Source organism: Nomascus leucogenys, chromosome 19 (assembly GCF_006542625.1).
Source record: "Nomascus leucogenys isolate Asia chromosome 19, Asia_NLE_v1, whole genome shotgun sequence".
In the NCBI taxonomy this organism is placed as follows: Eukaryota; Metazoa; Chordata; class Mammalia; order Primates; family Hylobatidae; genus Nomascus; species Nomascus leucogenys.
In genome coordinates this window covers 39,486,954-39,499,780 of record NC_044399.1, presented here as the reverse complement: position 1 = coordinate 39,499,780, position 12,827 = coordinate 39,486,954, and the positions used below count along the sequence as shown (strand labels likewise).

At 45.8% G+C, this 12,827-nt stretch overlaps 1 protein-coding gene across 2 annotated transcripts in view; it reads right to left on the bottom strand.

Moving 5' to 3' along the window:
• Window positions 1-12,827, bottom strand: part of LOC105738624 — a 153,231-nt gene that overhangs the window by 20,161 nt on the left and 120,243 nt on the right. The window contains exons 2-3 of one of the 2 annotated variants that reach the window (XR_004027048.1): window positions 7,834-8,347; window positions 1,276-2,591 (exon numbers count right to left, since the gene is read on the bottom strand). The exons of the other annotated variant lie outside the window; for it this stretch is intronic. The gene's annotated coding sequence lies outside the window, so the exon portion shown is untranslated. Of the gene's footprint in view, window positions 1-1,275; window positions 2,592-7,833; window positions 8,348-12,827 lie in introns of those variants that run through there. 2 annotated transcript variants of the gene reach the window in all.

Sequence of the window (12,827 nt, the reverse complement as noted above, 5' to 3'; positions counted from 1 at the left end):
TTTACCACAATTGAAAAACAAAACAACAACAACAACAAAAAATGAAAAACAGCATGGTGGCTCATGTCTATAATCCCGGCACTTTGGGAGGCCAAGGCAGGTGGATCACTTGAGGTCAGGAATTGGAGACCAGCCTTGCCAACATGGTGAAACCCCATCTCTACTAAAAATACAAAAATTAGCTGGGCGTGGTGTTTCATGCCTGTAGTCCCAGCTGCTCAGGAGGCTGAGACACAAGAATGGCTTAAACCTGGGAGGCGGAGGTTGCAGTGAGCTGAGATAGTGCCACTGCACTCCACCCTGGGCGACAGAGCGAGGCTCTGTCTCAAAAAACAACAACAACAACAACAACAAAACAGAGAATGCCTTCTCTTCAGGCATTCATCAGGAAAAAAAAAAAAGGCTGAGCTATTTAAAAATCAATAAATTGGACTTCAAAATTTAAAACTTTTGTTCTTCAAAAGACATTGTTACAAAAATGAAAAGGTAGGACATATAAAAAGCTGCAAAACCTATTTCTGACAAAGGACTTGTTCCAGGATATGTAAAGAACTCTTACAACTCTACAAGAAGACAACCTAATTTTTAAAAAGCAGTCAAAAAGATTTTAACAAACATTTCACCAAAGAAGATATAAAGATGGCAAATAAGCACATGAATAGGTAGCTTAACATAATTAGTCATTAGGGGGAAATGCAAATTAAAACCTGGATGAGAAAATACTACATTTCTACTAGAATGGCTAGAATTAGAAAGACTATACCAGCTGGGCATGAGGCTCATGCCTGTAATCCCAGCACTTTGGAAGGCTGAGGTGGGCAGATCATTTGAGCACAGAAGTTTGAAACCAGTCTGGGCAACATAGTGAGACCCTGTCTCTAAAAAAAATTTTTTTTTTTCAATTAGCTGGGCATGGTAGTCCCAGCTATTCAGAAGGTTGAGGCGGGAGGGTTACTTGAGCCTGGGAGGTTGAGGCTACAGTGAGCCATGTTCGGGCCACTGTGCTCCAACCTAGGCAACAAGAGTGAGACTCTGTCTCAAAAAAAAAAAAAAAAAAAGATAAAAAAAAGACTACACCAAATGTTGTTCAGGAAGTGGAGCAACTGGAACTCCTCATACACTGCTGGTGGGTATATAAAAAGGCATGACCACTCGGGGAAATAGTTTGGCCATTTTTCACAAAATTAAACATATACATACTTACTATATGATCTAGCCATTCTCCACCTATTTACCTTAGGGAAATGAAAACATGTGCACAAAAGACTTGCACTTGAAGGTTCATAGCAGCTTTATTTGTAATAGCCAAAAACTGTAAACAACTCAATGTCCATCAAGAGTTGAATAAACAAATTTAGTACACCTATATAACGGAATAGTACTCAGCAATAGAAAGGAATGAATTGTTGATACATGCACCAATATAGATGAACCTAAAAATAATTATGCTGAGTGAAAGAAGCCAGACAAAAAAAGAGTACATGCTGTCTGCTTCCATATATAAAACTCTAGAAAATGCAAATTAATCTGACAGAAAACAGATGATTGGTTGCCTAGGAACAGAATGGGGTGGGGAGTGAGGGATGGATTACCAAGGGGCACAGGGAAGCTTTTGGGAATGATGGACATATTCATTATCTTAATTGTAACAATGGTTTTATGGGTGTATGTATGTCAGAGCTCACAAAATTGTATTTTTCAAATATTTGCAGTTAATGGTATGCCAATTATAATTCAATAAAGACTTTCAAAAAAAAAAAGGAAGAAGGAAAAAATCTACACTGTACCATCAATAGGCAACACAGGGTCATGGGTAAAACCTAGGCTCTGGAGGCTTCACTGGATTTGGATTCAGGCTCTATGACATGAGTGACCTTGACCAAATCATGTGATCTATTTAAGCCTTGTTTTCTACATCTGTAAAATGGGAGTAATGACAGTGTTATGAAGACAAAATTATCTGGTATTTGTAAAGTACTTAGAACAGTAGCTAAAGAACAGTAAATGTTGGCTATCCTCCTCCTCCTCCTCCTCCTCCTCCTCATCATCATCATCATTTGTAAGGCTGCTGATTGAAATGCAAGGCACACAGACAGCTGGTAGAGATCAGCATTCAGGTGGTTGGTTAGAAGGGAGTATAAGAAATCAAGAATTCAAGTCACACTGGCTTACCCAGAAGTCCCACCACCCCAAGGAATGATGTTTTCACGCAAATTTCTGACTAGCCTGAGGCCAGTCCTCAGGTTTTGCAGGCTAGAATTTGGAAGAGAGAAAGAGAGGTTTCTAGCTGACACCTTGTTGGTATGGCGCCAGTAACATTAGAAGATGGACTCTCCTTTGTTCTCTTGCCCGGAAGTAATTTCCTGGCATATCAGAGGGACCACCTGTCAGCACTCCAAAGCTTTTCACTTAACTACCCCTCATCCCCCATGGCTCACATTGGATCTGGGTGCCACCTGAGAGGACCAGTGACTTCTGAGCTTCCTTCTGGTCTGGGTAATCACAGCACATCCTCAGTCCCTATCCCAGAATAGCAACAGGCAGCAGCAATGCTATCAGCAACTGGCCACTCATGGCAAGGGCTGCAAAACCTGCAGAGAAAAACACGAGGCTTGGGTGGAAACACTGGACTAATGGGGATGAAGGATGGGGAGGGGAGACGGTTGGTCAGAAATTGAAAGAGCTTTCTCCAGGATCCATTGTAGGGCCACGTAAGCACAAATCACAAAGAATGTGAAATCAGCAGTCAGGGCTGTGGTGGGATCCAGCTGGCCAGAAGCCTGGGCCCAGGCAATTTCATTATCTGGGAGACATTCCTACAGGAGCAAGTGAGGAGGAAAAAAGTGGGGAATGGATCATTCCAATTAATAGCTGAGCTAGGCCAGTGACTGGATCTCTGAGAGGGCTTGTACCTGAGTCAATGGTGCTGCATGGTAGGAAGGTGTCTCGACTTGGAAGAACCACAGCAAAGCATCGGGACTCCCAAGAGTTCATGGCACTGCCAGGCGTGGTGGCTCATGCCTGTAATCCCAGTACTTTGGGAGGGCAAGGCAGGTGGATCACTTGAGGTCAGGAGTTCGAGACCAGCCTGGCCAACATGGAGAAACCCCCGTCTCTACTAAAAATACAAAGATTAGCCGGGCATGGTGGCATGCGCCTGTAATCCCAGCTACTCAGGAGGCTGAGGCAGGAGAATCGCTTGAACCCGGGAGGTGGAGGTTGCAGTGACCCTAGATCGCACCACTGCACTCTAGCCTGGGCAACAAGAGCAAAACTCTGTCTCAAAAAGAAAAAAAAAAAAGAGAGCGTTCATGGCTCAAAGTCCAGCTCTACCGCTACACTGGTTATGCTCCTTCTGCCACAACCCCCATTCTTGTCTACCCTGCTCTGTGCCCAAGTGACCGACCTCTTTAGATTGCATCACCCAGGTTGCCTTGGGCTCTGGCTTCTGCACGGGTTTGGCTACGGAAGGAATGGGAGGGTTGGGAGAGGCGGAGAAAAGAGAGGTAGGGATATTTTTTTTCCTGTTCCCTCCTTGCTTTGGAGCCTGATCCTGGCAGTGGCTGTGTCTCTCTGAGACTCTTAGGTCTACCCCATGGTTCCAGTTCTCACCTCTCATCTCTGGCTGTACTCTTTTCACTCCTTGACCTGTTAGGCTTGGTGGTGGTATAGGGTAAATGCACCTGAGAGTAGTAATTTTTTTTTTTTTTGAGACGGAGTCTCACTCTGTCGCCTGGGCTGGGGTGCAGTGAGGCAATTTTGGCTCACTGCAACCTCTGCTTCCCGGGTTCAAGCGATTCTCCCATCTCCGCCTCCTGAGTAGCTGGGACTACAGGCGCACACCACTATGCCCGCCTAATTTTTTTGTATTTTAAGTAGAGACGGGGTTTCACCGTGTTGGCCAGGCTTGTCTCAAACTCCTGACCTCAAGTGATCTGCCTGCTTTGGCCTCCTGAAGTGCTGGGATTACAGGTGTAAGCCACTGTGCCCAGCCTGAGAGTAATAACTTGAGGATAGCCTTAGGATGACCCTGTATGGCAGACACACCTGAATGAATGTGTGTTCTGAGCTAGGGAATCCGTGAGTGGTCAACCCAGAGATTTGTTCCTTATGTATGACAAACATCTGAACCCCCGTCCCATTCCGTCCCATGGAAGACAGATGTACAGAGGATTGAGGCCCTGAGTTTTGGGTTAAATGAAGGTTGTCAGGTGGAGGTTTTAGGGGGAGGGTGAAAATGCTATATAAACTGCATGATGTTAGCAGGTAGTTGCAATTTTCCTGCCCAGCCCCCGCCACTGGGCCATGCAGTTATGTTGTCCAGCCCACAGCCACTGGACCATTTCTATATGTAAGGCAGTTCTCCTGTCCAGCCCATTGTCAAGGGACTCTCTCCCTTGTATGTAACCCCTTAAGAAAACCTCCTGTCTCATTTGCTGGCTGGAGGTCTCTTCCGCTTCTTGAGCCTGGTGCCTCACCTATTAAGGTTAATAGGGGGTTTGGCACAACAGGTGGTAAGAGCTTCCTGCTGTTGCTAATCTGGGTGACCCATCAGCTTTGTTTGTTTCCTAACCCTGCCTGTGCCTAAGCAAAAACCTCATTAGAACCATTTAGTGGATTCTACTTCTGATCAGATCCTGCCTGATGCAGCCACTGGTTAACTATGCCATCACCCAAGGTTATCAGTCTCTGGGCTCTGCTTCCTTATCTTAGATGGGGATACCTAAAAAGAAGTTGTGACCCAGGTGCGGTGGCTCACACCTGTAATCCCAGCACTTTGGGAGGCCAGGGTGGGTGGATCACAAGGTCAGGAGTTCAAGATCAGCCTGACCAACATGGTGAAACCCTTGTCTCCACTAAAAATACAAAAATTAGCCAGGCGTGGTGGTGCATGCCTGTAATCCCAGCTCCTCAGGAGGCTGAGGCAGGAGAATCACTTGAACCCAGGAGGCAGAGGTTGCAGTGAGCCGAGATCACACCACTACACTCCAGCCTGGGCGACAGAGCGAGACTCTATCTCAAAAAAAAAAAAAAAAAAGAAGTTGTGAGGACTGCATAAGATAAAGCAGGTAATGAGCCATGGCTTGTGTCCCAGGTGAGGCCCCAGCAGAGGGCCCTCAGGATGGTGATGAGAGGACTCTGTAGGTCTCCTAATTTCTTTCACCGCCTCCCTGAGCCTTTCTTCCCCTTAGGTAAACCCAGTTCACTCAGGCTGAAGCGAGAGGAAGAACATTCCTCCAGCTCCTCCTCATGCAGGCCCGGGAGGTGGGAGGGCATTCTGCCAGCCCAATATATCCACTTTGCTTCGACAAAGGTCAGCCTGCCCAGAACAAGGAAGTACCACAGCCGGGAAAGGTAAATCCAAACCCTGAAAAGACAGATACTGAGCATTTGAATCAACATGGCCTGCAGCGTCCTTGCGGAGCCCTGTTTATGGGGCAATAAACCATTTAAACGGCTCTGTGTTGGAACCCACAAGGTCTCCTTGAAAGGCTTTTCACAGACACTGCTAGTAGGGCTCCAGGACGTCTGGAGGGCCAGGCTGGGGTGGCTTTCTGGCTTCTGCTTGAAGCTGCCGGTTCCTCTCCATCAGGAACGCCAGCCCCTGGAGAGGCTGCCATGAGGTGAGTACCCTGGGGAAGATCCCAGAGTTCAGGCTGGGCAGCCTGCATCATGGGTACTAAAGGCCAAGTCTGTGTCTTCTGCCTTGTGGTGAGGAAGAGAGAAATTATTTCTTGCTTGGGGGTATTGGGAGGAAGGGCTATGGTGTGGTGATAAAAGCGTGAGCTGAGTGCGGTAGTGAGTGCCTGGAGTCCCTGCTATTCGGGAGGCTGAGGCAGGAGGATCGCTAGAGCCCAGGAATTTGAGGCTGTAATGTGCTATAATCACACCTGTGAATGGCCACTACACTCCAGCCTAGCAACACAGACTTCATCTCTAAAATTTAAAAAAGCATGACCTAAACGTGAATTTCAATCCTATGTTTGTTGCCTAACCTTGGCAAATGTACTTACCCTCTCTATGACTCCGTTTTATCACCTGTAAGATGGGAATAATAGCAATAATATGCCTACTAGTGTTTTTGTGAGAATTAAAAGAGATTATATATATACAATGGGCTTAGCAAAGGGCCTGGCACTTGGTAAGTGCTAAAAAAAAAATTAGTCATTGTCAAGAATGTTATCACTACACCTATCTTTTTCCATCTGGTTACTCTTCTCCCAGCTCCAACAGAACAATGGCCCCTGGGAGACTAAGAGATAATAACTCACCATCTACTTCTGGGAGGGTAATAAACACACCTAAGTAGCTCACATTAACCCAGACGCTGATCAACTCTTGCAGCCCGGCAGAGTCCAGAGGCTGCTGGAGGCAAAGGGCAGAAGCTGGGGAGAGCCAAGGGGCTGGGGCCAGGTGGACTTCGAGCAGACGGCCTGCAAAACAGTGCCAGTGGCTTCTTTGGGCAGCACTTTGGGTACTCTTTGACATAGGCCTGGCAAAGCTGGACATGACTAAACACCCGTTTGTAGAAGGCAAAATAGTCGGAGGAGAGCCTCTGTTTTGAAAACCCACCACCACTCCTAGGAAATACAATCTGCTGATGTTACAAAGCAGATGTGTAGCAGGAGAGAGGGTAACACCAACGGAACGGGCCAGCTGGTCCCCAGGAGTGTTCCCAAGGCCATAGCATGCCTTGGTGAATTCTTCTAGGTCTGGGACTACCCTGTATCAGGCTCCAAAATTTAATGCGTTCAACAGGCTGAGGGTAGATTTGCCTGTTGGGGACAGACTAATATCAGCCAAGATCATAAAACATGAATATATAGACCAGAATATGAATTTTTTCTCTCCTTGTCTCACTCTTTCTCTTCCTCTCTCTCTTTTCCTTGTATTTACTGAATACCTACTATATGCTAGGTAGCTATAAATAAAAGCGTCTACCCTAATAGAGCATGCATTCTAGTTGGGGAGATTAAAACATGGCCATCTATGTAAATAACAGCAGAGAATCATAAGCACCAGGAAGGCCATACAGCAGGGGTAGGCAGGGCTTGTGGGGAAGGGGCACACTTGGCCAAGGTAAAGCCTCTCTGAGGAGGTGGCCTGTGAGCCAGGATGGAGGAAAGGCATTCCAGGCAAGGAGCCTTGCGAAACAACTGCCCAGTAGCCCCAGATCCGTGCTCACCTTTTCCTGGCAGACTCCCGGCACAGGGAGATGAGCTATAGTCAGAACAAGGACCCAAGCAAGCAAGGAATTAATCTCAGGTACTGACCGGTCCATGGAGGGCTGCAGTGGTCTCTCACCACCCCAAATCTCACCCTGGCCAGGGCCAAGATGTTTGTGGATCTAGGCTGCTCCCCACAGCAGTGCTGGAGGGGCTGTCCCATTGTCCCTTCATCCACACATCCTTTGCCCAGATTAGTTAATGCAACTTAGTGGGCTGCCATTATGTTTTGCTTGGGTAAAATATCCAAATTGTTTAACCTCTCTGCACATGTTTTCTCATCTACAAAATAAGGATGAGAGCTAGCTTGCAAGGCTCTGGGGTGGAGATGAAGATTCAGCAAAGAAGTTAAGTTTCGTAAAGCTATCATGCTTGCTAGCAGGCATTCCATAGACAGTTAGTTTTAATTGCTGTTATTCATATTATATTGATTATTCTGCCCCAGCCTGTGAGCCTTGTCAACTCCTAGAGGAACAGCAATAGAGCACAGGAATGGCACGTAGAACATGGGCTCTGAGCACACAAATGAGCTGTGTAACTCAAGTTATTTAAACTCTCTGTGCCTCATTTGCCTCATCTGCATACTGGGGTTACTAACAGACCCTACCTCCTGGAGTTTGGGAGGATTAAATGAGTTCATCCATATAAAGCTGTTAGTACGGCGTCTGGCACCTGGTAAGGGCCCAGATGTCCACTGCTGTAGTGCATTGCAGTAGATTGTTTCTAAAGGTGGCTGCAACAATTCGTCCCATTGAAATATGAAGAGACAGGGTCTGTTTCCTTCCCCTTGAATCTTGGCTGGCCTATGACTTGTGGAAGAAGTGACGTTCTGGGACTTCTGGACCATAAGAGTCCTTGCAACTTCCATTTTTACCCTCTAGAAAGCCAGTTTCCACGTAAAGAAATCTGAGCAACTTGCTAGGGAGGCCACATGGAGACAGTGAAACCCCAGAGGATGAGAAACCACTTGAAAAAGAGCAAAGGCACCCAGTGGACAGCCGGCACCCACCGCCAGATGTGAATGAGGCTGTCTTGCATTCCTAAGATGCTGCAGCTGACATGAGGTGAAGCAAAGATGAGTGTCCCAGCTGAGCCTGGCCAAGCTCCTGACTCAAGGAATCCTGAAAAATAAATGGTTGTCATTTTATGTCGTTATGTATTGGAGCAGTTTGTTACACAGCAATAGGTTACTGAAATATATATGTACACACATACATATATACACATATGAAATACATAAATACATAGCAGACACACATACACATGACTTCACCCATTATGTGTTGATTTTCTAGTTTCATTCTCATAGGCTAACCTATGGCATCTTGGCATGTCTTTAATATCCTACCTATATAATCAACCAGAGGGAGTTAAGTCAAAGGGTAAAATAATCCAGAAAAAGTGAAAAGTCATAGTCTCTACTCTTGGGATGCTTACAGTTAAAATGACTAAGGTACCATGAAACACAGATTTTAAAGCCCTCACATTTGCATAAAGTTTTGGACTTTCAAGGAACTATCAGAAATCATATGATTTTCCTTCAAAGCATCTAAAAGCAAATAGTTAACACTTTGCTGAATACTTTTTAAGTGCCAGCCACTAATCTAAGCACTATACATGTAATGCATAGTGTGGCAAGTTGTATTTTCTGCAGATGGCTGCCATGATATTTCCCATCCTACATGCTCTTCCTGCACCATGATGTTGACACTCCACCCATCGAGTGGTGGGATCTATGTTCTCTCTTTTTGAATCTGGCTTTGTGACTGCATTGGCCAACAGAATATGTCAAAAGTGAAGCTATGTGACTTCCAAGGCTAGATCATAAACATGCCACACACTTCTGCCTAGCTCCCTTTTAGAAACTAGCCTCCATGCTGGGAGAAAGCACAAGTCACATAGAAAGACCACATTGTAGATGTTTTGGCTGACAGCCAGCATCCACCACCACACATGTGAGTGAGCAAGCCTTCGAGATGATTCTGGCTCTAGCCCCAGCCATTGTCTGACTGCCATTGCATGAGAAACCCTAAACAAGAACAACCTACTTGGGTCCAGTCAATCCCCATTAAATGATTGTTGTTGTTTTAAGCCACCAAATTTTGAGATGATTTTTTATACAGCAATAAATAACCAGGACACACGGTTACTTCAATAATTATTTGATAGCCTACATCCTCCTACCAAAGTGTAAGCTAAAAGAAAGTGGAAACTGAGTTTGTCTTATTTACAGCTGTGTCCCTAGGATCTGGTTTGAGTAGATTTCTGTTAAGAATTTGTTAAATGAGGCCAGTGGTGGTGGCTCACGCCTGTAATCTCAGCACTTTGGGAGGCCAAGGTGGGCGGATTGCCTGAGCTCAGGAGTTTGCGACCAGCCTGGGCAACGTGGTGAAACCCCGTCTTTACTAAAAATACAAAAATTAACTGGGCATGGTGGCTCGCACTTGTAGTCCCAGCTACTCGGGAGGCTGAGGCAGGAGAATTGCTTGAACCCGGGAAGCGGAGGTTACAGTGAGCTGAGATCGTGTCACTGCACTCCAGCCTGGGCTACAGAGCAAGACTCCATCTCAAAAAAAAACCAAAAAACAAAAAAGAATTTGTTAAATGAATGAACATGGCATTGCTCTTATGAGCTGCTGGATGAGGTCAGTAAGGCAGGCATTCTTATTTTGTAGATAAGGAAAACTAAGCCCAGAGAGGTTAAGTGACTTGTCTGAAGTCACACATCCAATAGCTGTCAGAGGTAGCTTAATACCGCCACTGTGGGGATTAAGTTTCAACAGGAATTTTGGAGTGGACACATTCAAACCATAGCATGGTCCAAAGCAACAGGCTGACCATGAGGAGAAGTTGGCCCCAGGAAGAGATCTTTGTTCCCAGACTCTCTTAAGGCGGAGGCAGCTGCAACACTGATGAGAGAAGATGACATGACTCCTCCTGTCTTGGAAACAGACTGCAGACCAGCAGAGGGGAGAAATGTTCTCCATGTTCTCCTTTAGCCCCTTTCTTCCAGCCTTCCCAAATTTGACAGTCCATTTTCTTACCAATGGAGGGAAAAATGATAACTAAGATTTCTCTTGAATCTTGGCAACAGAGCTCAGGCTTTTATTAGCATGCAGTAAAAATGACATTAACCTCAATAATAAATAAATTAAATCCTGGTTGGCTCAGAGTTTAACATCTTGGCCTTTCTAAGTTAATTTACCAAGTGATTTACTTCCTTAATGCCTTTAACCCAATATCCTCAGTAGCCGGCCTTCTTGTGGATGCCACTTATCTTACCTCACAGCTGTGTGTCCCTAGGATCTAGTGTGAGTAGATCCTTGGGATACAAATCCCAGACAAATCTGAAAATGGGCTTTCGAAACAAGCCATAAGGAGTAAATGTGCCAGACTGTGGTGGCTTACGCCTGTAATCCCAGCACTTCAGGAGGCCAAGGCAGGAGGATCTTTTGAACCTAGGAGTTCGAGACCAGCTTGGACGACATGGTGAAACCCTGTCTCTACAAAAAATTTAAAAAATTAGCCAGGCATAGTGGCACGCACTTGGAATCCCAGCTACTCAGGAGGCTGGGGCGGGAGGATCACCGGAGCCCAAGAGGTTAAGGCTGCAGCAAGTCGTGGTGGTGCCACTGCACTCCAGCCTGAGTGACAGAGGGGGACCCTGTTTAAAAAAATTTACAAAGTAAACATGTTTTAGACATGTTTTAGAGGCAGCTTGGGAGATAAGGGCCCTGGAGTACTCAGAGGACTGGCAGGCCAGCCCTGATCGTGAGTGTGTACCAGTTCTCTAAATTACTGGAAGCCTAAATTTCCCCACCTGTCCAAAAGGGAATAGTGTCACATTAGCATGCAGGACTTCTCCCTAAAAATAAAATTCTATACTGGAACATTTAACTTTACTCCATAAGTACTTACTACTTTCCATGAACAAATTGAGGTGACAGATCCCCAGTGGAATGCAAAATATAGCCTCTGTTCTAAAGACTTCCCCTCTACTAAGGGAGATAAGAGTTATACACATAGAACAGCAGCCCATGGAGATGCCTTCATCAACCATCCCCTTCCCTTCAGTCTGATTTTATTTTTTATAGTAACTGCTGTGGTTAGGATGTGGGTGAGGGACTTAAAAATATTAGGGGAATGGAGAAAATGAAGGAAAGGAGAACAAAGAATAAAGGAAAAAAATGAAATTGGTTCCTACATGTAGTCCAAGAGTTTCCTGGTATTCTGAGGAAATGGAGGTTCTCCTCCCACCAGTACTATACCTTGAACTTCCTGGGGTCCTCCAGGCTGACCGAGACTCCCCAGCCATCAAACCTAGGACAGAAACTGCAGAACTGAACCTGATAAGTCAATCCAAAACAGCCCATGGAGGGCAGTTTATATGAATTTGTAAGTGAATCACCCGGCTGCTCTCCCCATCTCCTGCAGCATCCCAGCCTCAAGGCCGGATCGTGCATCAAGGTTTGGCCAGGGCAGGTGACCCAAAGTCTATAAGAGTCTTGCTGCTCCTTTCCTAGCTTCTGTGACCACTTACTGACTGATACAATATTAGAGATCAAAATGCCTCCCCCAAGGAACACCCCACTCTAATTCAACTGTCATTGGATTCCAGCCTCCTTTGGGCATTACCTTTTGTTTCAGCTTTTCATAAGTGATGACAGAGATTTGGGTTCACATACCCCCTTTTTTGAGGAAACATTTATCAAGCACTTACTATGTGCTTGAAAGAACACACTGTTCTAAGTTCTTTACATGAATTATCTCAATGCCATAACTGCTATTATTATCTCCATGTTACAGATGAGGAAGCTAAAAAATTCTAATGCAGTTGCTATCTATAGCGAAATGCTCCAAAGAGATGTTTTGAAGACTGTTGAAGGAATTGCGGAGATGGGAAGGCCAAGATTTGAACAAATGTTTGGCCACACAGTAAATACATGGCAAGCTGGCAGGATGTCCTTTTTCTCTAGCTAAAGAGAAATTGACCCAAGGGAGGGGCTATCCAGAAAGAATATTGGATTGGGAGTTGTGGAACGTGGGACACAAGGTCTGAACTTCTCACTGATCAATAGACCTTGACCAATTACCTCTCTGGGCCTAGGTTTCCTATCAGTGAAATAGGGGTTAGGGGGCTGGCTCTGGACACCCAGGCAGCTTGCCACATATTTACCGTATGGCCAAACACTTGCTCAGGTCTTGCCCTTCCAATCTTTGCAACTCCTTCAGTGGTCTTAAGGACACTGCTTTAGAGAGTAACCGCACCAGAAATGTTCAGTTTCCTCATCTGCAGTAGGGGTCAGAGTAATGACCTAAGGTTCAGTGAGGCCACTAGTTACTGGCCCTGGGTTCTGCAGAGCAGCTGGCGGTTGCCACAGTTGGGCTGTTTCCCTGAACAGCTGGTGTGGAGAGCAAGGAGGAGGTGGGGGACAGGATAACCTCTGAGTCTCTGGCCAACTGCAATGTCTATTAAGGGTGGTCCAGATGGCTGCTAGCCAATAACCCATGCCTGTGTGCTTTGCAAGTTGTAGTCTCTCCTTTTGAAGGTCTCTCTCCAGAAGATGAGGAAGGAATTTGTCTCAGTCCACTTCCGCACCT